This window comes from Pagrus major, chromosome 17, assembly GCF_040436345.1.
Source record: "Pagrus major chromosome 17, Pma_NU_1.0".
Taxonomy (NCBI): Eukaryota; Metazoa; Chordata; class Actinopteri; order Spariformes; family Sparidae; genus Pagrus; species Pagrus major.
Genome location: NC_133231.1, coordinates 6,577,826 through 6,586,962, shown reverse-complemented (window position 1 = coordinate 6,586,962; position 9,137 = coordinate 6,577,826).

Sequence of the window (9,137 nt, the reverse complement as noted above, 5' to 3'; positions counted from 1 at the left end):
CTAACCTCACCGCTGAACTGAAACTATTAGCATGTTTCAATGTAAAACACATCACAATATCATATTTATGTCTTAAAGCTGAAATCACTCATGTATACAGAATCCTCACATTATTCATGTTGTATCTGTGTAATCTGCATTTCAGAGTTCATCCACATTTAAAGACTGTGATAACTGCTGCAGGAGGCTTATATCTCCAACTGTTTCAAACAAGTTTGTGTCAGCCTCAAACACCCATGCCAGGTTCATTTCCTCTAGTCTTTATTTTGTGTAGGAGCATTTACTTGTGGCTGGCCAGAGCCACAGAGACTAGCTTAAAGCCAAACACGGGCACTAACCCATTTATCACCCTGGGTTTTCTTGCCTCTGTTTGTGTTCTCCCTCTGTTACAATCAATCATGTTTAATTCAATAGGCCTCACTTTGCTAAATCAAATCTGGAGTTTTGGATACAAGTTTGTGTTTACTCGTGCAGCACATTTACTTATGATTATTTGCATTTGACAATTTAGCAGGAGTAAACCTGAGACAGGTTCCACCCAAACTGTCACACGTCGCGCTCCTGTCGAGGGACCAGCCTGCACCGGCCTGCCGGCAGCTTGCAGGCCTCCCCCAATATATAATCTGTTGTTATACTGTCACCGCAAGGAGCACAACCAACCCTGCAGAGACGCCACCGAAATTCATTAATCTAATTAAATATGTCGTATTGCCCAAATGAGACGCTGGTATGGCTTTGCTGCAGGATAAGAGCAAAGTAAGGCTGGGTCCCACAAGAGTAGCATACAGCCGACGTGCGCTAACGCTACTGCGCTTCATTACACTCTTAATTACCTATTGTTTCTAACTAGTTGGTGGCGTTTTAATGAGAATCTACAGGCAGTTAAATGTAATCTAAATTTTCTAATCTACTGGTCCATTACCAAGGAGTCAAAATGTTATTGGTTTTGTGAGTAATCAGACTTTTAAATGGTGCTGATATCACTCCCGGAGGGCAAGGAGTGGGTTTCGACTGTGTAATTGAATTCTGTTTTTTTTTTTTTTTCTTCCTTCTCCTACTTCTTCTTCCTCTTCTTTTTCGGGGAGCTGAGAGGAAGATTTTTCTGTTGCGGCTGGTCGCTCAGGTCAAGGAGCATGTCTTCGGTTCCGGTTGGATCACAAGGTTTTTCCGCTCACGGGTCACCATGGCGACCCCTTCAAGAAAATGTGTGTCTCTGCAGAATGTGTGTTTATGTGGAATGTGAATATGTGTGTATGTGTGTGTGTGTGCATGCATTTTTTCCTGTGTTTGTGCCCCAGTCAGCCTCAGTGCTCTGCTGTGCTGTCACCTGCAGCCAGATAAGCCAAAGGATTTATCACCCAGTGAATTGCCTTTGAGTGGTGGATAAAATGGCTCCAATACATTCTCATATGAAAACGCTGCGAGGTTAATGAGAGCCAAATTCACAGAGGGCTAAATCTATTAGGTTTTCATGGATGGAATCAATCAACATGCACCACACCGGCTGATTTGTCATATTGAAGCATTGCCCGTTTGAATTCCAAAACACAATCCTCCTCACGGAATGATTCACTTTGATTTTGATTGCCTCTTCATCAAGCAGATGACAGCTATGAACTAATTTTCTTTTCTATCATGTTACACACTTATTAGCTCCGGCTGTCCTTGGCAGATGACTGATTCTCTCCTTTTATAGAGCTACAGTTGGATTTTCCTCAGGTCTGTTCAAACAGTCACAATGTTCCTGTATTCTTTTTTATATCAAATTATTTCGTTTTCAGGATTTTCATTTGCATAAAGGATTAGCCCGACTAATTAAATTTGTCAGTTTGTCAGTTATTGCTTATAGTGCTTATATGCCTTTACATCAATGTTCAAAATGGTCAAGCTAAAGGTATAGTTTGACATTAGGGATGGACCATTCACATTTGAACCATACCGGTTCCATTACCAGGAATCTGACACTGGTACCCAGCTGCACCTTTTTTCAGTACTTTACTCTCTCCTTAATAACATAAATGTAATTTCATTGCTTCAAAGGAGGCAAATTAATCACCTAAAGATGTCGATGAAGATGTTGATGCTTAGTCGTTCATGTAGGACAGTTCAACTCTCCGTGAACGAGTACAGCACCGGCTGCAGGCGTGCTGTGGTTGCTGCAGAGGATCTGGCTTACAGGCTGTCAAACATGGAACAGACTTTGGCTTTTAGAGATATTTAATGACCAGGTTTTTCTTCAGGTCAAATGGTCATTACAAATATTGCAGGGGTGACATCTTGCTCTTTCTCTTTATAAGGTTACTAAAGATGTGCTCTCAGATACTGAGATTGGGCACCGATTGATTTAACGAAAATCGGTAGTAGGCCTAACAATATAATAAGGTCGGTACCCTTAAAGTACCGAGTTTGGTACCCAACCCTAGTTGACATTTTGTGAAATGTTTTATCGGCTTTGTTGCCCGGAGTTAGATGGTATGATACCACTGGCATTTTGGTAGGGCAGCTATGAAGCTGACATTATATCAGCAGCTGGTACATGAGCATAGAGACTGGAAGCAGGGTAGAACAGTTAGCCTGTCCAAAGGTAAAGAAATCCGCCTACCTAAAGTTCACTAATTAACACTTATATTGTTTGTTTAAAGATATAATACAGTATGTAACATTTCTGCATTAAAATGTTAAAAAATGACGAGACTGTCGTTATTTATTTTGTTGAGTTGTGTACTTACATTATCCCAAATGTTTCCAACAATGTTCAAACCCAGAGAAATCTCTAGGCTAATTTTGTTCGAGGTAACAGTTCATACCGTTTCAACGTTTCAAACATTGCGCCTTTCACATGTTATGTGCCAGACTATTTCCTGGGTGAGAACAGTAACTTCCCAGAGCCTCATAGTTTCAGGATGATAACAAAATTGCAGGAAACAAAATATCAGCTTTTTTTAAGCTAAGCTAACCAGCTCCTGGCTGTAACTTCTTATTTACCGTGCAGACATTAGAGTAACAATGTTCTCATCTAACTCTGAGCAAGAACGCAAAGCGTATTTCCCAAAATGTTGAGCTATTCTAAGCCTAACAGACAAACTAAGAGTCCAGTATCTGACTGAGACTGAAAGGAAACATCCTATTTGGATGCCAGATTGTGTTGTGATGAGTGCTTTGTATCCGGTGAGTCAGGAGGTTCATTACTGTTTAGTGCGCTGATACTGGAGTTGATAAAGGATTTCCAGCAGCTCAAGCCTCTGCTGGATTTTCAGATCTTTCTTCAATGGCTCTTTTCAGATGGCACCACGTACAGTACGAGAGAGCTGGCATCACTTTATTCTCTCCGTGCGGCTGCTGTGATGCTCCACGAGAGGCAAATGTCTAATCATGGCGGATGAAATAAAACAACAGAAAGGCGCATTTGTCTTGGGCAGCTCGTACCTTTCTCTCGGTGCAGTGATGGATGACAACCTTGGTGTTGAGTGTGTGTGTTTGTCTATCGCAGCGGTGCAAAGTGACCAGGGACAGGCGCCAACAGAAAAAGGCCCTGTCCCCCAACTAATGAGCAGCATTATTCAAATGGAGTCTTTGTTGTCAGTGCACTGTGCTGTAGTCCGCACACTGCTGTCACAGGCAGCATCAGCCTGATGCACCGCTTCCTCATTTTGATGCTCTATCAGTTTATCGCCTATTGAAATGCATGCGAGAAAATAAGGCACCTTGAAACTGTTGGTAGTTCGGATTTCACCTACTGTCTTCATCCCGCAGGAGATCATACCGTACAATAATGATCATCTAATCATTATTCTCATCCTCTAAAAACAATAAAAGGAGCCATTTTGTTGCCCTGTAGCCTCAGAGGATTCACATGAAAGCCGTAGGAGGATTACCCTCTGAGCTGCCATACATGGTGTCAGCACAGGATCAAACAGTAGGTGGGCACTGAGCAAAAGGCACAAAAAAAGAGACAGCAAACACAAAATGTCAACAAATAGAGGAATATCACCCAGTTTGTCCATCACACTGTGGAGTCACACGGAAAAAAAACGAGAGGAGCTTTCAAGGCCTTCTCCAGCTGACAGGAGGAGCAGCGGTGAATAAAGGAGGAGGGGAAAAAAAGATGGGAGTCAAAAGAGAAAAATCGGCCTTTCTACAAAGAAGGACGAGGGGGGGGAAAGGAAGGCAGGGTGTTGGAGGAAGCTCCTCCGACCGAGCCCATCTCCAGCTGTCACAAATCATTTCTGCTCGGGAAGTGAGGGGAGGCGAAATGTCAAAATATTTGAATAAATTCCACAGAAGCCTGTTGAGAGTGGGGCGGTGCGGCGAGAGGGGTATTGTTGGCGCAAATGGGGTGGAGAGGGGATGAGAGGGTTGGGGAATAAAAAGGTGGGGTTGGGGGCAGTGGCGGAGGGGGTTTGCATGCGAAATAGCCTTCACAGGCCTGAGGAGGAACACGAGCTAAATGGAAATCAAAGGTTTGGCCACTGCGGTGATATTTTGGCTCATTTTAAACAATTTCCTCCCTTGGCTTAGATTTCTGATAATGACACTGACACCACGCGGCAATGCAGATACGCTCTGCACCCTCATGGTGTGTGCTGTATACTCTATACCTGTTATCTGCTTCTGTGAAATGAATATGTTGAGAAGATGTATCATTCTGCAGCACGTCTCTGTTTTTCATACATACTGCATGAAGTTAATGTGAGCTGTAATATATTGTTTTTCATGGTGTGGCAGTGTTTTCAAATATGTTTTTACTGTAATGTGTTTCCCATTTTGTTCTGAATGCATACATGTTATATGTTTGGTATATGTTCATGGTATATGCACAGTGTACTGCTGTATTTTGTTCTTGTTTCTTTCCACACTCTTATACTGCATGTAATCCATGCTTGTTTCTCTCACATTTCCATCCACATATTTCTATTTAAACCTCTTTAATGGTCACGATTATACATTGACATAATTCTCATTCGCTATATAGTTTGTACATTCAGCCTTTTATATTTGTGTGCTGGATCATAGCTCTATTTAAATCTGCAAAGGTACCCTCAGGTGCCTTTAAAAATGTTCATATGTTTTATTCAAAACAAGCTGGTTAAGTTTTGAATTCATTTTTCATATATTGTATTACTCAGACAAAAAACATTTGCTATTTTAAGTCTTTTCAGATGACTGAGACTGTCATCGTCCTACAGTGTGTCAGCTCAGATGAAAGGTGAAAAGTTCTCCTGCCTCAGGTCTGATGAGTCTGTCTCTTTATATGGGACAGACAACTGTGAACTGCTGAAAAAACACCTTTGACTGAAGACAGTTCAGGTTAACTCTTTTTCTATTTATTTGAGCTATGTAATAGCTAATTTTGACCTTTGTTTGACCATATATGATCTATTTAATCACAGCACATCACAATTTCATGAATTAGCAGTGAAATAATTTTTACAGAAATTAGGAAATATAATTAAGTGGCTGCATGAAGGACAGCCAACTCTTCTCCAGTTGAGGTAACTTTTTCAGCACAATGAGTAAAATCAAAAATGCACGTTATCATATTATAGACAGTTTCTCGTTTTCCGAAAACTAGACATTTTCCGTGTCCAGTTTTACCAGAAGCGCTCCGCTCCACCCATTCTGTGGTCAGTACAAACATTTGGGTTGTAGTGTTACTCTATTATTATTGACGTTAAGCAGTGACGTTAAAGGGAGAGCTATGGCATCCACCAAACAGTCCAACAGATTGCTTTAGTATTGGAAATCGAATATCACTGAGCGGCATTTTACTTTTACAATGGCTACTTCTATAATTACCTGTCTAACACCTTTTTGATGTATTGCTGAGTGCGTTTGAACCGGTTGTTCTCTTATAAGACAACTGGGCTATAAAGTGTCAAGACAGAGTTGTGCATTCACAAAGTGAAACATTCTTTTCTCAAATGCCATAGACGTCCCTTTAACTGTTGCTACTCTAAGTCCCTAGAGGCTCCAGCTGCATCTACTGTAATTATGCAGTGGTCTGCAGCTTCAGTTTTTATCAGACAAATAATGCATTTATTTGCACTCGACCTTTTGTCCTCATTCTTGAAGAGCACCTGGTTTATTTTTATTTTTTTACATCTACATCATTCCATTGTTGTTCCTGACCCAGTGCAGCACTCGCCTCATTTTTTCTATATAATGCATTTATTTGTTGCTTTTGGTGTTACATTCCAGCATCTCAATAGTGCATTATATCTTTTGATGAAAGGTGCATCACACCATTGTAACACATAATTTTCAATTTATTTGATATCGAGAGGAATACATTGCCTCTTGAAACAGAGGTTTCATTTCTCCTGTGGCTCCGGAAGCAGCTAAAGTCTAAGACAATAACCCTGATGATGTCATTGGGGTTTGGAGACTATCTGCAAGTTTCCTGGGGAGGTCAATGGGGAGGTTATTGATTGGGGAGGTTATTGCAAATGATTGTGGGTGATACCTCAGGTACTCTGTAGAACTAGCGCAAGTAACATTAACATCATGATAACTGACACACTGGCAGCACTTTCAGGGCTGTAGAAGCATTAACTATGTGGGCTCAGCAATATTGAGGTCTCTTCTGCTTCAGTTTTGGCCATCATTGTTTTAAATGTGTCTCTTGAAAGCCTCCCATCTTCAGTGCAATCCTGTATTCCTTTAACACATAAAAAACATACCCAGCTCACCATCAACCAGTGATACAGTAAAAGCAATGTGATTTTTTTATTTACAAACATTACATTGCACAAACATTAACTCTTTGCATAAGAACCCTCAACATTCTCAACTATTTCACACAATATTCCTGTGAAACAAACATCTGTTACATCAACACAACATAAGTACATGTTAGTAATGTGATTGCCTGTTGAGGGCTGCTAACAGTACCCATACTCAAACATGTTTCTGCAGAGATTTAGGAGGAAAAAGTAGACATCCAGTGACTTTCAGATCTTAGCTCTTGCAGTTAGGTCTTGGGCATATGGCAAGATTGTGACTTAGTCGTGCTTGTTTATTGTGCTTTTTACCCTGCGGACCTGAACTGAAGCCAACATCATCATGAGTTAATGTTTAGTTTCGCTTAATTTCCCCCTGCCCTCTTATTAATATTTATCACACAAGGTGAAGAGTGAATTAAGGACAGGTTCTGGTGATAAAGGTCTGATGATGCTTGTTTGTTCAAAGTCTCTGAATGCATGTACTCTATCAGCCCGTGTGCATCGACTCTCTTTGTTCAGATGATCCCCGGGGTGCATTAGAAGTCGCAGGGTCAGTGTCTCCTCTGTTTGCCTCTGAACTCACTAACACTGTATTTAATTAGGCCTCTAATCAGCCACTAAACACACAATAAAATGAGACAATCTGTATCTGTTTACCTCCCTCTCAACTCTCAAACACACATACACACGCACTTTGCATATTAGCATGTATAGTTGGTTAAAAAAAAAAAAAAATCACTTATCAGGGAGAAAGATCAAGGTCATGACTCCTCTTCACACCCGATTCCCTGAAACCAATTAAACTGTCGGTCGGTGAAGTTCAGTTGGAGGACACGGACTGGAAAACAATAGCAGATGACAGCTTCTCTCCGCTATCTCTGGCTGGGTTTTCTTGCTGCAGTAATTATATTTGCAGATTCTGTCATTAAGACTAAAAAGCCGGAGAAGTTTCGCAATCAGGCGGATATATTCAAAACGTCCTGTTAATAGGCATTATCAGCATTTGGAAATTAGAGTCAGATGTCAAAGATTGTGATGGCAGGTCAGAGCTGAGTGAAGACTCAAATGATGGAGGGATGTGATCTGCAACAGTAAATCAATCATGTGGGCTTTAATGCAAAATTAGTAAACTAATATGAAGCATCTGTATAAACACATGAAGAATATACTTACTTTAGCATCATTTAGTATATATAATTTGACAAATGAACACAGCTTGTGTATCTTGTGTGTTATTAAGCATTTATGGATATTTTCTACACATTTTTCCACAATTCGTTTATATTGTTTACTAGTGTTTTCAAAACTTAAATTCATTTTTTTTTAATTTAAAAAAACTTTCTACTCTACTCTACTTTCTAGATTTATCCCAGTACTCTCAGCTGCACCTGCTCACCTGTATCAGTGGACTGAATTAGCTCTGTTGTCATGGAGAGTTGTAAATATTTATAAATTAACAAATAATTAAAAATGAATAAATATAATTATCAGATATCACAGTATTTTATATAATTGCAACTATAGCCATTGTCTCCAGTTAACAGATGCCTCTCAGAGGGAGCTAGAACTAAAATATTCTTATATCTGCTGTCACCTACATTATTTTAAGTAATAAACAATTAATTACTGTTGTTTATATACCTTTCATAAATGCTCAATAACAGTGTAGTTTAAATAAAGTGTTAATGTTAGAAGACAGTTTTCCTTTGTGATTTATCATCTGGTTCACATTTACAGTTTTGAGTGAATATCTCAACAAACTATCAGGTAGATTCCCATTCATATTCCTGGTGTCCTCAGAATGAATTGTAATAACTCAGAGATCACTCAACATTTTCTCATCAAGTCTACATTTTCATTTGTCCAAAATAAGGTAGGCTACCAACACAGGGTTGTGTAATGAAATGCTAGTTGTATTCTCTTTATTACACTGAATAGATAACAAATCACAAAAATAAACATTTTATGTTGGAACACAGAGGCTAAATTAAGGAGGAGGAGGAACCTGCAATTCTAATTCCATTCATCCCGTTCCCGTTAGAGCTTACTCGCAAGACGTAGCAAGCTAAAATGCTAAACACCAGCATGTTAGCATCATCATTGTGAGTAAGTTAGCATGCTGCTGTTAGCACTTAGCTCAAAATACAACGTCACAGAGCTGCTGGCATGACTGTAGACTCTCAAATATTCAAATGTGGTGCATTTTCCATATTGACTTTGACGTGCTTTAAACTTTTACAACAAAAGTGAAACATATATCATCATTTGCATAGTTTGCTTACAGTTTCACATTTGCTCTCAGCTCTGTCATCTCTACTGACTGATTTACAGCTAAATAAATCTTCTCTTGAGAACAAGTGCACTGCCAATTCGGCTCTCTGTTGTCAATCATATGCAACCCTCTCGGCTCCAGGT